The sequence below is a fragment of the Alligator mississippiensis genome, chromosome 1, assembly GCF_030867095.1.
Source record: "Alligator mississippiensis isolate rAllMis1 chromosome 1, rAllMis1, whole genome shotgun sequence".
NCBI lineage: Eukaryota > Metazoa > Chordata > Crocodylia > Alligatoridae > Alligator > Alligator mississippiensis.
The window spans coordinates 479,449,473-479,463,082 of NC_081824.1; the positions used below are offsets into that span (position 1 = coordinate 479,449,473).

The window sequence follows — 13,610 nt, forward strand, 5'->3', positions numbered from 1 at the left end:
AGGTTTTTAAGCCAAAATATCATGTTGGCAGAAGAGCACACAGGTATCAATGAACCAGGAATATACTTTGACTGGAAATTAGAAAGCTTCTGCCCATTATTTCTGGACCTGGCTTCCAGCAGGAGTGGGCTCATGCATGAGCGCCATGCACCCTGGCAATGGGAGGTTACTAATTCCACACAAGAAAGCATATGAATTGTGAAAAAAAGTGGTTGAAGGAAAAGGTTAAGATATCTTGCCTTCACCAAATATAGCTTTGCACTGTCTGTCATGGTTATTGCATTTCCCTTGGAAGCAGATGTCACTTTTCCCACACGCACTTCCGTCTTGTCTAAACACGTCCTCTGGGCACAGATGTGACGCGCCGCTGCAATATTCTGGCAGATCACACTCATCACCGATATCTCTACACAACTTTCCTGCAAGATCAAACTGGGGGGGAAACAGGCAAACCAAGCACAAGGATGAATAAGATTACTTTCAGCAAGCTTCTCACACAAAGAAGTCTATCGTTGTAAAATGGATTTATTTTGGGGGTACCCAGAAACACTCGAGGTAAAGGAAAAAGTCAGCCTGCATTCACAAGCAGGCAGCCCACTAACTGCAGAGGGAACCGAAGTGATGGACGGCATCTCGCCAGCCCAGCATTCAGAAGGGGACAGTGGGGCTCAGAGCAGCCACTAGCACAGTTCATGTTTGAATTCATGCATTTCAGGTCGAATGGTCATGTGTGCCCATGCCTATTTGTGCCCTGGGCACTAACAGGCAACTGTTTTCTCCCCAGTGTCTCACAATCACAAGGCAGATAAGTCATCTTTGAAAATAGTATGATTTTAACGCCAGATTCATGAGTCTGGGCATCTGGTTCATGATCGTATGCTTATTCTCTGTATGCTCCACCACATTTCTTCACTCCTTTCTTTGCTTCCATTGGGAGCAGTAACATTTTACCAGTGGTTTGTTGCAGGGCTACAGCTTTTTTAGCTAACCATGAGAAACGTGCCAGACATCTCTACACAGGATTAGTAGGCCTACAACTTTATTTTCCCAAGACAGAAAATACATTTCATAGCACTATGCTAAAGCAACCAACTAACCAACCAAACAAAAACGATTTAATATTTAATTGAGCTTAAAATATGCAGCCTACTAGAAATATTTTATGCAATGTATTACCTGGCATTTTGTGCAGCAATGTCCTGACACACAAGTGACTCCTGGCGCAAGCGTACAATTGGACTGGCAACAGCCATTGTCACGGCATACCTGTAAGCACACAACACGATACCGTCTCATTAACTACATCATGTGGGCTGTCCTTCAGAGAAGGTGGCATTGCCAGGCTTTATTTCATTTAATAGTCACTGAAGTAATGCCGTGTCCTAATATCATTTCTTCAGTCCATTGAGGAACAGCTTGGGTTGTAATTGCGAGCCCTGCAAGATGGCTGGAGTCACTTGGAAACCACGTGAGACTCAGTCAGGGCTGAGCGCACACACAGGACAGCTCGGCAAGGGCTCAGCGGTTCAAGACCAGAAAGGACATTAGCAACACCTGCTGACTTTCTGCCACGTAGAAGTTCATCAGATCTACGTGGATATTCACTGGCCACTGAACGACTCTCCTCTTTCTGCAGAGCTGTCCCACTTGTTGACTTCCCGAACCCCTCAATCCCACAATACAGGAAAGCTGATAGTCTGAAAAGTCTCTTACATTAGCAAAACTACTTCTTTTTCAAAAATTTAACAGAAGAAGAATCCTCTCAGTCGATATCACGTGAGATTTCAAGTTACGGCTGATAAATAACTTGGGGAATCGTGGCACAGATCTTAGTTTGTCCAAAATTTAAAGCACTTGTAAACAGAAATTTCTCATAGAAAGCATTAGACAATCTTCAGAAATATCACCATTTTGCTACTTACACTAGATATGCAGTGCTAAAGAGCCCCTCTCATTCACAGACCGTAAGCTACTGTGGAAAGGAACTGCCAAAGGATGAATTTTACACGTGGAAAGTGCAAGGGTCAGCTAGTCCAACACAGACACAAGACAAACTACTGCTAAACCTTCCTGGAGAGGTACCTTTTTAGATTTTTATACCTCATGCCTTCTCTCGGTAGCTCAGTCCATTGTCCACGCTTCTTATAGTTTGGAAGGGTGGGTTTTTTCCTGAGATGTAATCTAAACCTGGCTGCTGGCTAAACCCTGCCTGCCAACAAAGAACAGTAGTTCAAACTTTTCTTTAAGGAGCCATTCAAATACGTGAAACTGCTGTCGTGTCCTCTTTCCTCCTGCCCATATGCATCTCTCTGTCTCAACCTTTCCTTGTAAAGCTTGTGTTCCAGCTCCTCGTCATCTCTGCTGCTTCCCTTTCCTTTCTCTTAGCCCTCTCAGAGGTTGATGCCTAAGCAGAGCTGTGCAGGGTGCTGCTAGCATCTCCTGTATCTTGCCAATAATACTTATTTGAAGGCTGGCCCAACTGCCTGTGCTTTCTTTGCGAATAGCATCACACTGCTAACTCACATTTGCGATGAGATCAGGGACTCAGCAGGGCAGGAACCGAGTCAAGACCAGACGCAGGTGATTTCTTTCAGTCTGATGCCGTCGCATCTGGTTTGTAGTGCCCCTCACAGGAGACCATTCCCCTTGTTCCAATCACACACTTTTGTTAATGCAAACTACAGTCATTTCAGTTTGCTGGACAACTCGGTCTAAAACATATGGAGCTGCCACCCAGCAGTTAAAAATGGCCCTGAGGTCTCAGGTATTTCCATACAGTACGCAGACAAGATATAAGTTTACTACATCCAGCTCAAATGCAATCTGCTCCTGGTATAACTGAACAGATTCTGCTATGAAAGGTTCCTGTAGAGCTCTGAAAGACGGGATTGATTTTGTGCCCCCATAATCCTCTGTGTATTCAAGTTTATATATTGGAAATAAAAAGAAAGGGATATTTTAGGTGTCTGACTTCTATTCATTTCAAAGGAGAGCTGTGGAGCTGGCAGATTTAGGACTGTGTGTATTCCTTAAGTGAGCACGCTCTATCTCTTAGACAATATTTCTGAACTTGAAAGAAAACCAAGGACTTAATAATGTTACTGCAACAAAGCTGGCAAAGCAAAGTCCTAATGTACTAACCTTATCTCTACCACAATCGCATTCTTCGTCTTCTTCCAAGAGACCATTCCCACACTGATTATATGTGAGTGTAGCTACAGGTGGCATGTTAAGTAGACAATTTAATTTTCCCATCATCAACCTGTCATAGAAGTCAGCAGCAGAGCAGTTACTGAACTCTGTGCACTCTCTGGAATAAAGTATATTCATTAGGAACAATGATATAAAGTACGTAAAACAACCAAGTGAGCCAGCGAGCAATAAGCAACAAACACATTACTTCCCATGAAGACTGTAATCAGACAACTCAAGAAATATAGATCCCTACTGAACAAAAGGATATGGAGGGCAGACCTCCTTAAACAGGGATGGAGAACCAGGGAAGCAGGTCACAGTAAGGACGAGGCAGAGCAAAAGACAAGCTGGTAGAAGTCAATTAGAGTTAAGGAAAACAGTTGCTGCACTGGCCTGCAGGGATCTGTGCTGGGCCCAATTTGTTCAACATTTTAATTGATGACCTGGAAATGAGGGTGTGCAGTGAAAGCTCCCCAAGTTTGCAGAGGATACCAAATTATTCTGGGTAATTGAGACTCAAGCTGATGGAGAGGAGCTGCAGAAAAATCTCACCAGGCTAACGGAGTGGGCAAAGAAATGGCAGATGAACTTTAATGTTGATATGTGCAAGGTAATGCACCTGGGGCAAAATAACTTCATCTAGGGGCTAGGGGCAGACATTACACATAAACCAGTATAAGCGATCAAAAACTGTTTCAACCTGTAACAGAACAGATGTTCAGTGCACATAAACCAGTTTGAAAATGGCTGAAACTGGCTTGTGATAAACCTGGTTGAATGTAGTCTCAGACTTAGCTGATTTGGCTCAAACCAGTTTATACAATGTCTGTTCTGGACTCCGTCCTGGTTTAAGTTAAACCAGAGTCCCCCAGCATCCCAGATGCTTTGCAGTCTTGGGCAGGGCTCTCTGCTCCAGAAAGCAGGGCTGGCCCCGCCCCCCTACCTCACTGGTGCTCGCTCTGACAGGGACTGCAGGCTTAGCAGTGTCTGCCTGGCTTCCCTGTGCCCCTGCTCCCCGCTCCCTGCTCCAGCAGGGATTCCCCACTCCCCTCTCCCACAGCACGGACCGTAGCCAGCATGTGGTATGCTAGCTAATGCTGAAAGGTGTCCGTGTTAGAAAGACAGGACAAAGGCAGACAAGACTGTGTCCCCTTAGGGCTTTTTGGAGCTAATCAACAGGTAGCTGGTAACAGCCCTCCATTCCTTGCTTGGAAAAAGTTGTCTAATAAGAGCTTGAACTAAAGAGAGGCTTTTGTTTTCTTGATGGGATGCTAAATGCTATCAGCTCCCTGTGTAACTCCCAGCTGTGTAACTAAATGCGGTGCAACTCCCTGCTGACACCCTCGCTGGTCAGGAGCAGCTGGAGGAGGGAGGGAACCCCACCCTGTGGGGGGGAGCCCCTCCCTCGTTGGAGCTTTCAGACACTCCTGACCACACCCCACTCAGTTCAACACTCTGGAAGGGAAGGGAGGGCTACTTTAGTGCCCCCTGGCTTCTAGCCTGAGCCACTGTAGGCATATGTCTGCCTTTCTTCAGTCTAGAGGGGGTGTCTGTACGGTGCAAACCGGTTTGGCATAGCCAGGATGAACTAACCTGCAAAGATTGAATCAATTCAGGCTCAGGCTTTTTGAACGTCTGTCCATAGCCTACGTGCACAAACCTGGATTCTGAACTAGCTCATGACTCAGGAGAGAGACCTTGGAAAGAGACTAGCTTATGACGACTCAAGAAAGACACCTCGGTGAGATTGTATATAGTTCAGCTTGCAATGATGACCAAACAAGCCAATAAAATGTTGGGCATCATTAAGGAGGAAATTGAAAATGAAACAGAGAACATCATCGTGCCATTATACAAAGTCATACTGTGCCCACATTTTAAAAACTGCGTGCAGTTCTCTTCCGTGTCAGTGGCATTTTTGAATGGTTCAATTATTTTGTGTGTCTGCCCTCTCGGTTATTTAATATCCTCATGCAAACAGCCTGGAAAACAAAAAGAAGGAAACCAAAGTATTAGTAGAGGACATAAAACTGGGCACACAGGGAATATGGAAACAATATGCGATAGCGGTCCTGACTGTGAAACTGGGCTTGAAGGACGTACCCTGTTCAGGAAAGATAGAAGCAGGAAGGTAAAGACAGCGTGACAGGATTGTATATTAAAGATAGCACAGCTTGTCAATAAATAAGTGAGGGTCTACATTTCATAAGGGAAAATATAAATAGATTAAGGGGAACAAGTCAATAGAGACACGAGGACTGTGTACCTCAGAGAGTTGAGTGTGCAAGGGGCTAGAATTTCCTTAAATTAAAGGTGCAAAAGCTGCTCCAATCTTGGGTGAACGATCATCTCAGGAAGGGTACTGAATGTAAGCAGACCCTCAAAGGAATGGAGAAAAAGGGATCAAAAAGGAAGCTATGTCTTCAAGTGAGGATGTACAGACCAAATGAAAACTTCCAAAAGTCAAGCTGAGTTAGACCTTTTAGCGGGTAATGAAGCTAAAGAACGAAAGGTCCTCTAGTCATGTAAACACTAGAGAAAGGAAAGAAGTACTGTGGCTACTGGGGGGTGCTGAGGATAGAGCCGAGATTAAAGATCTCTGGGGCTGAGCCAAAAGCTCAATGAGTACTTTGCTTCAGTCATCAAGATATGGCAATTAGCACTAAAGAGACTGAGGTTGTGGACGTGGGAATCGGTGCAGCCAGGATGGGTACGAAGGGAGCAGTCTCTTTTGGGGGAAACCAGATAACTCCCATCCCACAGTTTTCAAAGAAGCGGAGTGTGGCATCACAGGTCTGGAAGTAAGACTATTCACAGACCTAGTCCGGAGCGGCCCAAGATGACTGGAGAACAGCACATGTTCACCCTGTATTTAATATAGGGGAAACGCTCTCGGAGCAACAACAGGCGTGTTTGCATCAGTTTAACAGTATGACTACAGAACAAATTTTGAAAGCAAGAAATAATTCAAAGCATGGTGATAAATGAAAACTGGGACAAAGATTTCACTCACTTGTAGACAAAGGAAATGAAGCAGGTCTCTCATCGATCTGGACTTCAGTAAAAACAAACTTGAGTTCTTTCTTTGACAAAGTACTGTGCTTACTCAAATCCAAGATCAGGTCTTTTTTACCTCATTTAACACGGGGGAAAGCCCCTCATCTTGGAGTTGAGCACTAGCTGGGGGTGGGGGGCAGAGTCGGAGCCACAGCAGCCCCCTCCCTGCTCCTTGCAGCCGCTGCACCCCCACCTGCCACCACTCCACTTTGCAGCTCCACGTCTGGTCTGGCCCCGGGGGAAGGAGCACGGTGGCACTTCAGCCCCAGCCCAGCCACCCAGCAGTGGTAGCTCTGGCTCTGGCCCTGGCCCTGGCCCCAGAGCTGCCGCTGAGGAGCTGGGCTGAAGTGATGATGTGCCCTGAAGCTGGAGCCTCAGGCGCTGGGGGGAGGGATTAAAGACGATGTGGGGGGCATGCGGGGAGCAGGCATGCGGGGAGCAAGTGCTAAGGAAGACGGGCACTGAAGGGGCAGGGGCAGGGTATGCAGGCATGGGTGGCAGGTGGCGGGTGGGGGCAAGTTGGGGGGAACAAGTAGCAGGGAGCAAGGGTCAAGCCACTTGACTCTCCTGCTGCCTGCCCCACTCCCCCCGCATGCCTGACTTTCCTCACACCAGCAATGGGGAGCGGAGGAAGAAATTTAAGATAAAGCTCCAATAGTCAGGTGCCGTACATGGAAAATTATAACCAATTTAGAAATGTCCCATGTCTAGAATCGAACTGGGACTTGTCTTAAATTCATATTTGTCTTGGACTCAGGTAAATATAGTAACTACTTGGGTGGATGAAGGGGATGTAGTGGATAGTGTGAAGCTGGACTTCAATAAGGCTTTTAACCAAGTCCCGCGTGACCTTCCCACAAACACACTGGAGAACCGCAGGCTGGACAGGACTGCTAGACAACCGGCTCAACAGCCACAACCAACGGGCAATCATCAACAGATCCATGTCAGAGGGGCAGAGGGTTTTGAGTGAAGTCCCACTGGCATCTGTGCTGGCTCTGGTGCTGTCCAATGTGTTCGGTGATCATGTGAATACTGGCATAGACAGCGTCTTGAGCAAACCTGCAGACAACGCAACACCGGGAAGGACTATGAAGTATTGGAGGAGGGAAGCCCGATTCAGGAGGATCTCACCAGATTGGAAAGCGGAGCTGGAACGGGCAGGATGAAGTTCAGTGCAGACAAATGCAAGGTGCTGCACCTCGGGGAGAAGAATCCAAAATACCAATCAGAAGTTGACACCTAGCTGGATGGCAGCACTCAGGAGAAGGACTGGGGAGTCCTGGTAGATCAGAGACTCAATACGAGTCTGCGGTGGGATGCAGCTGCACAAAAGACCAATGTGTTTTTTGGACACATCAAGGGAAGCAGTAGGTGCAAGACATGGGGACTGATAGCGATAGTTAGGCTTCTCTACTCAGCACTGGTTAGGCCTTACTTGGAATAGCACGTGCTGTTCTGGGCTCCGCAGTTTTAAAAGGAGGTGGAGAAGTTAGAGAGGGCCCGGAGGCAGGCGACAAAGAAGATCAAAGGGCTTGGAAAGCAAATCATACAAGAAGAGGATTAAGGAGCTAAGCATTTTCATCTTGCCGAAAAGGCACTTCAAGAGGGGTCAAGATGGGACGTGGACCAGTGGCTTGAATTGGTGCAAAGGTTTAGACTGGATCTCAGGAAAAGCTTCTTTCCAATGAGGCAGTGGACCAGACCCCGAGACAAGTTCAGGACTCTCCATCCCTGGAGGTGCTCGAGGGGAGGCCAGGTAAGTATTGGTCAGGGAGGATCTAAGCATAGCTATTCCCATGTTCTGCTATGGGTATTTCCCAAGCTGCTGGGCTTTCCTGGCTGCCACATAGGGCCAGGAAGGAAGTTTCCCCCCTCCTGCTGCTACATGTGTCAGGAGGATTTTCTTCAGCTTCCTCTGAAGCACTGGCTGTTGGCTGCAGCCCAAGCTGGGGATTTTGACTGGGTCTTAAACCTGGAGGTTTCTGACTAGAGGCTTTTGCCCGTCCTTTCAGGATCAGACCCATTGCCACATTTGGGGTCAGGAATTTCCCCCTTGTCAGGCTGGTATGGACTGCAGGGTTTTGCCTCCCTTTGTAGCAGGGACTGTGGCCCGCTGCCTGGGATCTCTGTAGCATATCTGAACAACCTTGGCAGGAGCAGGGCACAGAAAAAGAGGCAATGTTAAGGTGCAGCATTGAAAGGAGAAATGTCGGGCTGGAAGCAGATTACTGCTAGAGTTCCCAAACATCAGTTGAGGAACTGGTCTTGATTAATATTTGTATTAATGCCAACTCCGCTGTCCTTTCACCAACTGTACTGGTATTGGTGATCACTGCTACTGACAAAAGAGGAGAGGCAGTGTGAAGGGGGGTGAGTGGCTGAGTGCTGCAAGGAATACAGCCTGCCAAATGATTAGGGCAGCGATTCTCAACCAGGATTCTCCAGCATTATTGTATCAAAAGAGAATGAAAAAAAGGGGTACATTCAAACTTAGCGTTACTCACGAGAGTTTTGATCTCATAATGCATCTTTCTTTGCAGCCAGGGCATCGGCAGAATCTGGCTACATTGCCGGCTTCATCATCATGTCCAAAAATGAGAGCGTGGCCAAGCTCATGAGCAGAACCAGCTGCATTATATACGTTCTCATTATTGCTGAACTGTACACAGGGAGACAAAACACAAAGATGAAAAGCACTTGGAAATAATTGCACATTGACTCAGAAAGTCTCTGGGAGAGCTCAGCTCTAAAAATATGTAAGTATGATTTCCACAGCAAACATGAGGGCTGCGTGTGCAAGTGGCCAGTTTGAGTAATTACAGAATCCCACGGGAGAACTTGCACAGAGAAGGATTAATTCTTTAGTGGTGTCCTAGGACGTCTCTTGGCACGAGTAGCCTCCTGAGCAAGTTTGCAGACAACACCAAACCTCCTCTTTCCACAGTCCTGTATCTGTCGCTGGTGAAAAGAGGGCCTTTTTCTGGTGATATCTTTTATTGGACCAACTGTACAGTCAGGAGAGACATTAGACCAGGGGTGGGTGAAATACGGCCTGTTGGGGCCCACAGCAGGTCTTTGTCTGGCCTGTGGCAGGTCCCTCCGTCCTGCCTGGCTCAGGCACAGTCCAGCTATGGCACGTCCTGCCACCCCTGGGCATGCAGCACGGCTGGGCAGCTCCGCAGCTGCACTGTCTTTCTAGGCAGCCCAGCTTGTGGCGGCAGCTCCTTCCAGCTGTCGCTGCCACTGGCCCCAGCCCCATGGTACCAGCGGGGACCTGTACTGCACAGTCCTGACACATCGTGCCCAGACTCAGCAGCAACACACCCCCCCCACAAAACCCCCATACCCACCCACCCACATCCACGCACACACACACACACAATCCCCACAAACCCCAGACCCCGTGCCCCTCTACCCACAATATACAAGAGTAAGACTTGTTTGAGCTGTTATGCCATCACCTCCATATACGCCACACACACTCCCTGCATGCAGCAGACACGCAGTAATATTGAGCACTCTGTGAGCTTCACTACTATGGGCAGCCCCTGCACGGAAGGGGTCAGAGCGCTTCGTTTTCAGGAACACCCAACAAATGCATCTGCTTCTCGACCTGGGACCAGGCAGTATCCAGAGCTTGCATTTCCAGGCAAAAGCCATCAAGTGCATCTTTCCAGAGTTGGGAACTTCACACCTGCTCAGGGACCTAGTGTCAAGGCAAACAAACTTGAACTCCTCTGACAAAGTACCAACTTGGGTAGATGAAGAAAATGCTGTGGATATAGTGCACCTGGACTTCAGCAAGGTTTTCGACAAGGTCCTGCAGGACCATAAATAAATTGGAGAAACGTGGGCTGCACAGAGCTACTAGTAAGTGAATAGACAGCTAGCTCAGCAGCCAAAAGCAAAGGGAAATTATCAACAGATCCCTGTCAGAATGGCAGGAGGTTTCACGGGGAGTCCAACGGGGTCTGTCCTGGGCCTGGTGCTGTTCAACATGTTTGCTAATGGTTGGGACGCTGGCACAGGAAGCTTCCTGAGCAAGTTTGCAGGTGACACTACACTGCGAAGGACTGTGGACACATTGGAGGATGTGAGGGAATGCAATTCAGAAGGCTCTTGAAAGATTGGAAATCTGTGCTGGAGCTAACCGAATGAAATTCAGGGCAGACAAGTGCAAGATACTGCAACTTGGGAACAAGAATCAAAAACACAAATGCAAAATGGGTGACACCTGCTGGATGGCAGCACTGCAGAGAAGGATCTGGGAGTCTTGGTAGATCCCAGACTCAAATGTGTCTGCAGTGTGATGTAGCTGCACAAAAGGCACAAGCATTTTAGGGCACCTGCATTTTAGGGATGCATCAATAGAAGAATTAGGGACAAGACCCTGGAGGTGCTCGTGCCTCTCTCCTCAGAGCTGGTCAGGCCTCATCTGCGAAATCCAGACAGGGTTGCTATGCATTCATCCAGACTGTGCCAAACTGGACAGGTTTAAAATGCGACCTGAGGACGGGCACTTGGGCTAAGAGAAGACGGTCAAAAACCCCAAGACAGAATCAATTCAACCTTCGCAGACTGGACTGAACCAATAAGCAAGTGAACAGACGTTCACTTTTGATTCTGGAAATGCAGCCGTATGTCTGCAGTGGCTCAGGCCAGAAACTGGGGGAAGCTAGAGCATGTTTCCCTGCCTGGCTGGAGCAGACAGCCTGCACAAGGCTAGCCCCCTCACCCTGGGGGGTAGGGGGTGCAGGGGTGGGGATGTAAGTTAACTTGAATTTTGGGGGGAACTGGGAGAGAAGTTCAATAAACCAATTTAACGTAAATAAGTCTGATATTACATCCATCCAGGTTGATCTTAAACTGGTTTTGGCCATTTTGAAAGCAGTTTATATGCACTGAACTTCTGTTATGTTAAAGATTTGAACTGGTTTCCAATCACTTATACTGGTTTATGTGTAACTTCTGTCCCTAGCCTCGATGACCAAAGGCTTGTCCAACAGGTCTGTCAACTATGCAGTGGTCCAACAAAAGATATCACAGAAATCCTTGACGTTTTAAAATGAAACTTTGGGTTTAATGAACAACCATTTTTGAGAACACTCTTGGCTCAGAAAATTTCCAATCATCTGACATCTGCAATGGAGAACACTAGTATACTGTAGGAAAATTTGGGAGGAGGTGTACGTGTCAGGTAGACTCACCAGCATGAGACCTGCAAGGTGTGGACTCGAAACAATAGCCTTACAAGTGCCAGCTGTGGACACACGAAGCATACAATCTGGGATAGGTTTTTACCCCTATAACAGAACGGGCCTTCAAATCTAGACAGACAAGTTTCTTTGGATAGATGTGATATCTTAAGCTATCAATTGAGTTGGTCTAATAAAAGATATGACATCCACCCAAACAACTTTGTCTGCCTGTGGCCTTAGATCAGCATGGTTACAGTCAACAACCCTTCAAATCTAGTCTCCCAACTTGGGCCAACTTATAATAAGTTTGACTACTTTATTTAACTCAGTTAATGAAGCCAAAACTGAACTTCTTTTTTTTCCCTCAGTCTCTCCTCAACTTAATTTGTCAGAGCCAACAACACCATCATCTTCCTCACAGCCAGGCCAGGAATCGGAGGCATTATCCACCGTTCATGTCCTTGTCCCACACGGCCGAGACGTACTCACGTGTTACTACTTCCTCTACAAGACCTCCGAAACCAGAACCGGGTTTTTCCCTGCACAACTGAGTCTGTTATGAAGACACTCAACGCTGGGAGCTGTAGTCCTTTCTATCAGCTCATCTCACTTGAGCAGCCACACTTCTTTTTCACTTGCAAGCCAGGTCCTTTATTTGAAGCCTTCTCAGCAAAGGAAGTCAAACAGAAAAACGTCCCTCTTCCCTCTCCAGGCTAATAAACAGTACTCGCCTTTCTCCCTCCAGGCTGTAACACAGACGGTGCCTTCCTCCAGGCTACCAAGGCTCTCCAGCCTCATCAAGTTCCCTCTGCCTCCCTGATCTCATTCAGCTAGCCCTTTTCAGTGTTTCCAGCTGGGCATCTGACCCGTGGCCTGGTCCCCTCCAGCGCCACGTCATCAGCAAGCAGGGTTTCATTGCCATTTTCCTTCCTTTCCTCCTATGGCTTGTCACAGTGGATTAAATAAAAAGCTGAGGAACCAAAACTGTTAAGTTCCCAAGATCAGGAATAAGGTTAAAGCATCTCAACTGGCCATGCATTTGATACAACTAAAAAATTAGTAAAACCCAAGTGCCCCACCACATTGCACCACACCGGTGCAGCCTTACTGCAGAAACGATTTGAAACTATCTGGTATTACACGATGTATTGCAAGATACTCTTTTCTTACCCTAATAATAGATGTTGAGGCGTCTGTGTTGCATACGGTTCCCTGTGTCGCCAGTCCTAGCGTGCCTCGATAGTGTCTGCCTCTGTCGAGAAAACGCATTACAAAATATTGAATGCTACTACAATCTGCAGTTGGCATGGATTTCACAGCATAACTCAGTAAAGAAAAATACTTGTTTTACCTACAAAAAGAACTTTTTCTTGTTCTTCTTCCCTGAAAATTTGTCTTCTCATACCCAAGGTCTTCAAATCTAGAGTCCCTACTGGTTAAAGATCCCCCCGTCAGGGGCAATCATACTTCTTCAGGGGTGCAGTAACAGTACTGGAAGCTGCAAGGCCGCAGGAGTCAACAAAGGACGTTTTAAAAGGTAAAAATGAGGTTCAGTTAGAAAGTATTGCTTCCTAATTTTTCCCTTCAAAGCAAACCAGTAGCAGCCAGGGAGAAAAAATTCTGTCCAAGCACAGGAGCCTCCACTTGAAGCTGAAAACTGCACGCGAGCCCGTTGTAATGTGTCCCAAGGGAGACAGGCCCGAGGCGCTGCTTCTGCGTGGCAGTGCTCACCCACACTACAGTTTGCACACCGCAGAGACAACGGCATCATTTGAATGGACTGCGCTGCCCCATCCTCAGTCCATAGCTGCATGTTTAGCACTAACAGGCAAGGTTTTTTTTTCCAATAATATTTGCTGAGAAAGAAAAATAGGAGACATCACTTTCTGACTGGTCCTCATATTTTAAAATTACTTTGAAACCATTTTAAAAGTGAGAAGTTCTTCAAATTAGGCATTTACATTATGTAAAGATAAGCTGTACAGGTCAGAATGAAATTGTTCCATTTTCTCATGCAAGCTGCCCACCGTTGAGGAGAAGTGGCCTGTAGCTGTACAAATAATGGAGGAAGCCGTGTTAATTAAATCTGACAGTGTAGAGAAATTCATGAGTCCATGTATCAAGGTGCAACGTTGACATTCACTGGGATGAAATTCA

General features: G+C 47.0%; 1 long non-coding RNA gene across 1 annotated transcript; it reads right to left on the reverse strand.

Moving 5' to 3' along the window:
* Window positions 1-243: 243 nt before the first annotated feature.
* Window positions 244-12,699, reverse strand: LOC132248825 (uncharacterized). The gene is made up of 5 exons (XR_009460260.1): window positions 12,624-12,699; window positions 8,760-8,914; window positions 3,142-3,310; window positions 1,177-1,266; window positions 244-432 (listed from the first exon to the last, which is right to left on the reverse strand). It is a non-coding gene; the product is annotated as an uncharacterized LOC132248825 (long non-coding RNA).
* Between the last annotated feature and the right edge of the window lie 911 nt (window positions 12,700-13,610).